This window comes from Hylobates moloch, unplaced genomic scaffold (assembly GCF_009828535.3).
Source record: "Hylobates moloch isolate HMO894 unplaced genomic scaffold, HMol_V3 SCAFFOLD_4, whole genome shotgun sequence".
Classification (NCBI taxonomy): Eukaryota; Metazoa; Chordata; class Mammalia; order Primates; family Hylobatidae; genus Hylobates; species Hylobates moloch.
The window spans coordinates 6,143,881-6,153,536 of record NW_026652279.1 but is presented as its reverse complement, the minus strand read 5'-3'; the positions used below and the strand labels follow the sequence as shown (position 1 = coordinate 6,153,536).

General features: G+C 40.2%; 1 non-coding gene across 1 annotated transcript; it reads left to right on the top strand.

The window, feature by feature from the left end:
• Positions 1 to 303: 303 nt before the first annotated feature.
• On the top strand, positions 304 to 512 carry LOC116467757 (small nucleolar RNA U3). The gene has a single exon (XR_004247945.1). It is a non-coding gene; the product is annotated as a small nucleolar RNA U3 (small nucleolar RNA).
• Positions 513 to 9,656: the final 9,144 nt, after the last annotated feature.

The window sequence follows — 9,656 nt, the reverse complement described above, 5'->3', positions numbered from 1 at the left end:
TCAAGACAGAGGGAACAGCCTGTGCAAAGGACCAAAAGCACTTGACACGTTCAAAGAATTGAAGTAATGCCAGTGTAGATGAAGCCAAGAATGAGAGCAAGAGAGATGGGACTTGGAGGAGGAAGGAGGTTGAAAGCACTGCTAAGTCACACAGGCATTCTAGTTCTTACTAAAATTTGTAGCCTTGTCCTAAGGACAGTAAGAGCCATTAAAGATGTTTAAATTGGAAAACACAGCATAATGTATTTAGAAACAATGGTTGTTTGGAGAATGAATTGTAGGGGACAACAGTAAAAGCGGGGAAAGATTATACTTTCAGGAATCATTTCTATAGTTTGTTACTAGAGAAGTTTCTCTGAATGTGTAAAGCATGAAAAATGACAAGGAGACACAGTGCTCCTGACTGAAAAGCCAGCTCTTGGTGTTGCTCTGCTGCAACTGCTATTTGCCATTGACAACCATTCTTCTCTTCCTCTGGGAGAGTAAGAGGGAGAGACTGCAGTCTGAGTGGTTCCTGTATTTGTAAAGAAAAAAAAAAAACCAGGAAAACAAGTCATGGAAGAGAATGCTAATTGCCCACCTAATAATCTTTTTCCCCTTTACACAGATGACTGATTGTACTTCAGTTAATGATGTGATTATATATCCCAAACTCCCCTGCAGCAAGGACTGAACAATGACATATAAGTAAGTGAAGTTCTTGGGTACAGCGTCTGAAAGCCATCTGAGAGGGACTGCTTTATCTGGAAGGAGGCCCTTTTGCACTTCACCTCCTTCCCCTAACCTGCTCCTTGGAGTGCAGATGTGATGGCTGGAGCTCTAGCAGCTGTCTTGTCTCATGCCATAATCAGAAGGTATTACAATGGCTTGGACCACAGAGGTGGCAGATGGGATGGAATGATGGAGTGGGAAGTGGAGGGCATGTTTAGAAAGGCTTTTAGTAAGAGGTTGTGCTTACATTGCATTTTGAAGGACCAGAATGATTTGATCAAGTAAATAAACATTGGGGCCCAGTGTGGTGGCTCACGCCTGTAATCCCAGCCCTTTGGGAGGCTGAGGCAGGTGGATGATGAGGTCAGGAGTTCAAGACCAGCCTGGCCAAGATAATGAAACCCCCATCTCTACTAAAAATAGAAAAATTAGCCAGGCGTGACAGTGGACACCTGTAACCCCAGCTACTCAGGAGGCTGAGGCAGAGAATTTCTTAAACCCAGGAGGCAGAGGTTGCAGTGAGCTGAGATCACACCACTGCACTCCAGCCTGGTCAAGAGAGCAAGACTCCATCTCAAAAAAAAAAAAAAAAAAAAAAAAAAACACATTGGAACAACTATTAATACTTCTTGCTGTTTTTATGTATTTCTCTAGTTTTGTTTTTATTTCAACATATATGATAAATAAAACCAGATGTTGAAAATGGTAGCTCACAGTCATATCCAGCCCTGTGACATACTTTATTTTGGAGACAGGGGTTGGTTCTAAATTTTTCGAAATCCTTAAAATTTAAAATCAGGAAAGTTTACAAAAGTCTAGGACAGAGAAAATTCTGAAAACAGCAAGAGAAAAGCATCAAGTCACACATAAGGGAACTTCCATCAGAATAACAGTGGATTTCTCAGCAGAAACCTACATATCAGGAGAGAATGTGATGAAAGAAAGAATGTGAGAAACTGCTAAAAGAAAAAAAACCGTCAGCCAAAAATACTATCTGCAACCAATCTACTCTTCAAAAATAAAGGAGAAATAAAATCTTTCCTAGACAAGCTAAACCTGAGGGGATTCATTACCAGACTGGCCCTAAAAAAAAAAAAATGCTTAAGGAAGTCCTATATCTGGAAGTAAAAGAGCAATATCCACTATCATGAAGATACACAAAAATATAAACTCACTGGCAGAGCAGACGTAGAAAGAGAAAGGACCCAAATGTTACCACTACAAAAACGAAACAAAACAGAACAAAACCCACCATAAGCAATGGCAGACAAGAAAAAAAGAAAGGAACAAAGATTATACAAAACCACCAAAAAACAATTTTTAAAATGACAGGAATGAGTCCTCACCTATCATAAATAACCTTGAATGTAAACAGATTAAATTCTCCACTCAAATAATACAGACTGGTTTAGTGGATTTTCTTAAATGCCCCGACTATATGCTGCTTACAAGAAACTCATTTCACCTATAAATAAATGGGATGAAAAAAGATATTCCATGCAAATGAAAATCAAAAGTGAACAGGTACTAGATAAAACAGACTTTAAATCAAAAACGGTAAAAAGAGACAAAGAAAGTCATTATATAATGATAAAGGCATAAATTCAACAAGAAGATATACCAATTCTAAATATACACATGTACCCAACACTAGGGTCCCCACATATATAGAGCAAATATTGTTTGATCTAAAGGGGGAGATGGACTCCAACACAATAGTTGGGAACTTTGATACCCCCTTCTCAGCACTGGACAGATCAGACAGAATATCAACAAAGAAACATTGAATTTAAATTGAACTTTAGACCAAGTGGACATAACAGATAATTACAGAACATTTTATCCAACAGCTACAGATTACACATTCTTCTCATCAGCATATAGAACATTCTCCAGGATAGATCATACATTAGGCCACAAAACAAGTCTCAACAAATTTTAAAAACTCAAAATATATCAAGTATCTTCCCAGACCACAATGGAATAAAACTAGAAATCAATACCAAAAGGAGTTGTGGAAACTGCACACATACATGAAATTAAACAACATGCTCCTAAGTAACAATTGGGTCAATGAATAAATTAAGAAAGAAAAAATATATAAAAACAAATAAAAATGGAAACACAACATACCAAAACCTATGGGAGACAGCCAAAGCAGTGCTAAGGGGGAGGTTTATAGCAATAAATGCCTCTGTCAAGATGGTAGAAAGATTTCAAATAAACAACCTAATAATGCACCTCATGGAACTACAATAGGAAGAATAAACAAAATCTAAAATTAGTAGAAAGAAATAATAAAGATCAGGGCAGAACTAAATGAAATAGAGACTAAAAATAAAATATGAAGGATCAACACAATGAAAAGTTGGCTTTTTGAAAAGATAAACAAAATCTATAAACCACTAGCTAGACTAACTGAGAAAAAAGACAGAAGACCTAAATGAACAAAATCGGAAATGCAAAAGGAGACATTACAACCGATACCACGGAAATACAAAAGATTGTAAGAAACTACTATGAACAACTATATACTAACTAACTGGAAAGCCTAGCGGAAACAGATAAATTCTTGGACACATACAACCTATGAAGAATGAACCAGAAAGAAATATAAAAACCTGAACAGACCCATCATGAGTACAGAGATTGAATCAGTAATAAAAAGTCTCCTAACAAAGAAAAGCCCAGGACTGGATGGCTTCACTGCCAACTTCTACCAAACTTTCAAAGAGGGACTAACACTAATTCTCCTCAGACTATTCAAAAACATAGACAGAAACATGTTACTAAGACCAAAGCCCAAGTGAGTTTTCCCCAAGACCCAAGTTGCAAGACAAAAGGTGAAAATCTGATCTATTTCAGTAATAAATTAGCAATAAAAAAGAGATACATATTTTAAAAATTGATATGATGAAACAGTCCCATTCCATCATCCTGAAATCTACTTTTCTTCCTTTCTACTCTATTAAATCAAATGTCACTGCAATCATCTTGATGGCTTTCATTTATCTTTTGCTTGTCTATGTGTAATGCTTTGTAAAAATCCTCCCTTTGGTTTTCTCTTCTTCCCTCTTCCCTCTCTCTTTCCTTCTCTTTTTTTCTCTTTTATTCCAGTGAGCAGTGATGTACACCCAAATATCTAAGTTTCTCTAGAATTCCTTTTGTACTCATTGAAGCTACCAATCCACCATAGTTCTATGTTACTGGCCCCATGTCTTCCCCACCCCTCAGAAGCCCACACAGATCTAGGGTTCAGTGAGTTGGGGCACACCTTCAGAGGTCACTCAGGATGCCTGGGCTAGCTGAGTCAGGCAAGAGCATTGGAACCACCCAGGCAGCTCTGAACTCCAGGAAAAGTCATCCTGCAGCTGCCCTCAGCAGTCTGTTCCAAGATCTGTCCACACCGGCAGTCAGCAAGTTTTCTTAACAACTCACCTAAGACATACCATCCAGATTTGGCAAGGACAGTGGCCATTCATGCTGGCGTCTCCCAGTCTTCTTTTCCAGATATGAAAAGGTTGGACTTCCTCATGAACACACACTCTCCCCTCTGCTCCTCCAGGGAGTGAGAAATTTGGCTTGGAATTAACTCAGGACTCCCAGCTTCAGCAGGCCATCTGGAGTGACTGCTGCCTCCAATTTATGTTCACATCCACGGATAACCAAGTGGATTATCTCCAGGAATCATCTTCTCAGTGACAGGAGAGGAGGCGGAGAAAATATCACGTTCATTTCTTGCCTAGAAAAGACCACTGACATCAGCTATTTGCCCTTTCTGGCAATAATATTTGGTTGCTGCTCCATAATACAAAGCCTAAATCAGGCTTATTAGTGTCAAATTAAAAGGCCCTGAAGGGCAGCCAGATTTTCCAGAACTGGCACTCGTTGCAGCCTGGCACAATGATAGAGCTGACAGGCCCCAGCTTGGGAGAAGTCAGCAAGGGTTTAGAGTACCCGGAATGCCTCACTGGCCCATTCACCACTGCAGGTATAATTAAGACGCATGTCCCTCCATTTCTGGATGCCATCCCTTTGTTGACAAGTTGCTCAGAGAATGAAAGTTAATGTTTACCAATTAGCCCAAGCAAAACATTGTCACGGAGGCAAATCTGGGACAAGCACAATGTCTTGGTGGTCTCCCTTAGCAGATAATAAAATCGATATCAGTACATACAGCTGGTAGGAATCTGTCCATAAACTCAAGACACCCCTTTCTTTACGTTCCCTTTAATCAGTGGTTCTCAGTCAAGTGCAATGTTACCCTCCACCGGACATCTGTCAACGTCTAGAGACATTTTGGGTTGTCACGCTGGGAAGGGGATGCTACTAGCATCTAGTGAGCAGAGGCCAGGGATGCTGCTAAACATCCTACAGTGCACCGGCCAGCCCACCAAACAAAGAATTATCCAAAATGTCCATAGTGCCAACGTTGTGAAACCCTGCCTTAAATCAACATAATTTCTACTTGTAGCCTCCCATTCTTCTGGCAAAATGATTAATGTCAGTTCTTATCACTGTTTTTTGAACCAGAGCTGCACCACAGTTCTGTGGTCTTTAGGGCTGAGCCAAGGTTAGATGAGGGGTACTATGCTTAGAAAACATGGAATCTTAGCCAGACGTGGTGGCTCATGCCTGTAATTCCAGCACTTTGGGAGAATGAGGTGGGCAGATCACTTGAGGTCAGGAGTTCAAGACCACCCTGGCCAACGTGGTGAAACTCCGTCTCTACTAAAAATACAAAAATTAGCTAAGCCTGGTGGTGCATGCCTGTAATTCTAGCTACGCAGGGGGGTGAGGCAGGAGAATCACTTGAACCCAGGAGGCAGAGGTTGCAGTGAGCTGAGATCGTGCCACTGCACTCCAGCCTGGGTGATGGAGTGAGACTCTGTCTCAAAAAAAAAAAAAAAAAGAAAGAAAGAAGGAAAAAGAAAACATGGAATCTTCTGGGAGGCTGTCAAGGCCCCATCTGCCTGAAACCCTTTGTCCTTCCTTCTCCATTTGGCAGTTCAGTGACATCCAGAGTTCCACAGCACTTTCTCCTCTTCTGCCCCTAGCATAGGCGGATCCCTTTATCTAGTCTCTTTTCCCTGCTCTTTCTGCCACTCTACCTCTTCTCGCCCTCTTCTTCCTCTTGGTACTTAGGAAATCTCCTGAGAAAATAAATTTCTCAGGCCACTTCTACCTTCATCTTTGGCATAAACCTCCCCTGAGAGCCCTGCCTGACTAAAGAAGGGGGACAATAGGACAGAGTAGGGAGAAAAAAAAACACATAAATTAATATTTGAAATACTATCCAGCAGTTACAAAGGCAACAGTGAAGTCAGGTTAAGGAGCTTGTGCCATCCTTGCCCTGGGCCGTTCAGGAGTCCCCAAGCCTTCTTACCACAGCTCTGCCTTTCATGCCTGTGGATGGTGGGAAGTTATTAACATCGGTTATCAGATATGTTAACCTAAGTCGTCATCACACTCGAATGAGAAAGATTTTAAGGTCTCAGCCCTGGAGAAGGTTTTATGTCAACATTTCCACATTGGCATAAAAATAAAAAGTTTCAGCTGGGCATGGTGGCTCATACCTGTAATCCCAGCACTTTGGGAGGCTGAGGGGGGGTGGATGACCTGAGGTCAGGAGTTCGAGACCGGCCTGACCAACATGCTGAAACCCCATCTCTACTGAAAATACAAAAATTAGCCAGGTGTGGTGGTGGGCACCTGTAATCCCAGCTACTCATGAAGCTGAGGCAGGAGAATCACTTGAACCTGGGAGGTAGAGGTTGCAGTAAGCCAAAATTGCACCATTGCATTCCAGCCTGGGTGACAAGAGCAAAACTGCATCTCAAAAAAATAAATAAATAAATATATTTTTTTTTTTTTTTTTTTTTTTGATTGGATCTTGCCTCTCCCAAGCTGGATTATGGCATACTCACGTCAACTCATAATTAGAGTTGACCCATCTGTGTCAGTGACCCTAAGAACAACAAAAACTCCTTTCAGAAGTGATCCCACAGCATCATTAAAATTATAAATAACCATTCTGCTGAACCCCCAAATCTCTTTTTCTTAGATTCTATGAGTGGAAATAAAAAGTTTTTTATAAATGAGCATTGTTTATAGAAGAAAAAAATACACGGAAAAAAAACCCTAAAAGTTCATTAATAGAGAAATGAATTGGGAAATGAATGAATTGGGGTATGTCCCTACTATGTATGACAGTTAATGTTATATGTCAATTTGACAAGACCACATGTCTAGATATTTGGTCAAATATTATTCTGGCTATTTCTGTAAAGGCGTTTTTAGATGAGATTAATATTGACATTCATAGACTGAGAACAGCAGATTACCCTCCACAATGTCTGTGGGCCTCATTCAATCACAGGAAGGCCTTAATAGAAACAAAGACCGATCTCTCCTAAGTGAGAAGAAATTCTGCCAGCCAACTGTCTTCGGACTCTGACTGCAACTCTTCCCTGGGTCTCTAGCCTGTGGCCAATCCTGTAGATTTTAGACTTAACCAAGCCTTCATAATTGTATGAGTGAATTCCTTGATAAACCCATCTCTCTATCTATCTATTTATCTGCACTTCCTGTTGGTTCTCCTTCTGTGGAGAACCCAGACTAATACCCCATGGATTATTATGCACCTATGCGTTGGCTCTATACTTAGGAACATGGAGGGATTTATATGATGCATTATTAAGTGGAAAAAGCAAGATGTGGAGACACATGTTGTAAGAGAAGCAGTGGCCAAAAATGTGCTTGTTTCTACTGGCATAGAGAAAGATAGGAAAGAAAACATGGCAAGTTTTAACAGTGGTTATGTGGAAGGGGCGTAGGGAGGTAAAAAGAAACAAATGAAATACAAAAATATTCATCAGATAATGTTGATGAAAATTGTAGAATATTAAATCCTCCAATATTATTAAAAGTAGAGAAGTACTAAATATGCCTATAGGCTGGGATTAGAAGTTAAAAATGGAAAAAATTTTAAATTGATATGTTTTGGGATTGGGATTTGGGGACACTTTTTCTTGGATATCTGATACTTCAATATTATAATAATTAAAATATATGTATTCCTGGGTATGAGCCCCAACAATTCAGATTTTGTAAGGTGAGCAGGGGTCTGGAAGTGTGAGAATCGGTACTTTTAAAATAAAGGTCCCCAGAGTAATTCTTGATGCATCACTGAGTTTGGGAACTACTGCTGCTAATTCAATAATTATTCTTTCAAGCTAGGACACGCTTGATTTTTCCCTGGAAACAATTAGTGAAGGAGGGCCATCAGTGTGAACAGGAGAGAAGTCCCGGAGCCTTGCTTAGCCCCATAGCTGAGTGGCCTGCCCCTGAGTCCCCCCTATACCCCTGAAAAGGTCTGATGATCTGGCCTTCCTGAGGGACAGGGAAACAGGTGTGGTCAGACTGGAGGTGCGGCCTGCATCTCCCACAACTCCACAGTCATATCCACTCACTCGCCATTGCTCTTTCAACTGCCAACTTTTGTTTTAGAAATGCAGACATTTATATGGCACTGTATAGTGACTTCATGTATCTTATCTCATTGGATCTTCCCTCATTCCTGACAAGGTAGATAGCTGTTGTTGCTATCGTCTCTGTCTACAGGTGGTGACAATGAGTCTCGGAAACTAGTTAGATGACCTCTTGTGACCCAACTATTTCATAGAAGAGATAGAACCTCAAACCCCAAGTCTGCCTTTCAAATTTCTTTTTTCCCATTCCGCCCACCACACAGCCTTCTCACCTTATTTAAATTGTTTGTTGAAGGACATCCTCTTTTGCATTCCTTAAATATCCAGGCTTTAATCTTCGATGATTAGATGTGAAAAACATTTTCTTATGATTGACATAGGATTTGATGCATGCTGTTTTATCTTTGTGTTTGCTTTCCTTGTTAGCTGTTTCGCATATGCTTTTGTTAGTCATTCCGTGTGGGGGTTTAACTTTATACTGTGTTCATCACAGATAATTCAGGGTAGAGTTTTACAAACATGTTTGGGACAATGCAAACTGAAATTGGCAAGATGTACTTTCCCCCTAAGTAGAAACTATTGTTCCCTTGACGGGATGATTTGTCTTTTTCATTCCAAGGACGCTTGAACAATGACTCTGAGAGTTGCTTCCCAGGAGGCAGAACAAACAACACCACACCTGAGAATTAAAGCAGAAAAGCATCTTGAAATTTGTGATAAGAGCATAGTCCTCCAGTTAAGGAAAACTTTCCTGGTTTTAAAAAATATACAACATGGAGTAGAGCCAGGTCCACAGGCAGCAGCAGGAGCATATCATCACTGCTAGTAGAATGCTGTGGTAACTGGATTTTTGTTCCTGACAAAATGAGAAGGTCTGTTTTTTGATCATGGAAACATTTTTCCAAAAGAAACCCAAATATATTTTCAAAGTATTTCCCAAGTGTCAGCAACTATTACGTAGAAAACACTCATTAGTCAACAGAGTAGAGGAAAAAAGGGGCTTCGAGTTAGGGCACTCACTTGGTCACTTTTGAAGATCCACAGTGTTTTGATTAAGAGCCAATGAATTAGGCAATAGGTTTATTATCCAAGGTAGAATCAAAGAAGTTGAAAAATTCCAGAATGAACTGCAAGGACAACTGATTTAGTGAGCAATCTGTCTGAGAACCAAATTCCTTGTGCTCAGCTCAAAGTGCACTTGACTCTGACCTTTAGTTCATGGAGGGTGGTTGTGGAGACTGATACTGAGTTTCATTAATACATCAGTCTCATCTAGTCTCAGTAAATATCATTTCTTATCGTCCTGGAACTTCAACATCCTGGTGGGTGTGTTTCCTTAGTAACTTGGGGAACTAGAGCCACCCCATTTCCTTTCCTCTCTCCTAAAAATCAAAGGCCTTGATTTTGTGCCCTGATCTTTTTTTTTTTTTAATGCCACATCCAAGAAAAAAGTTG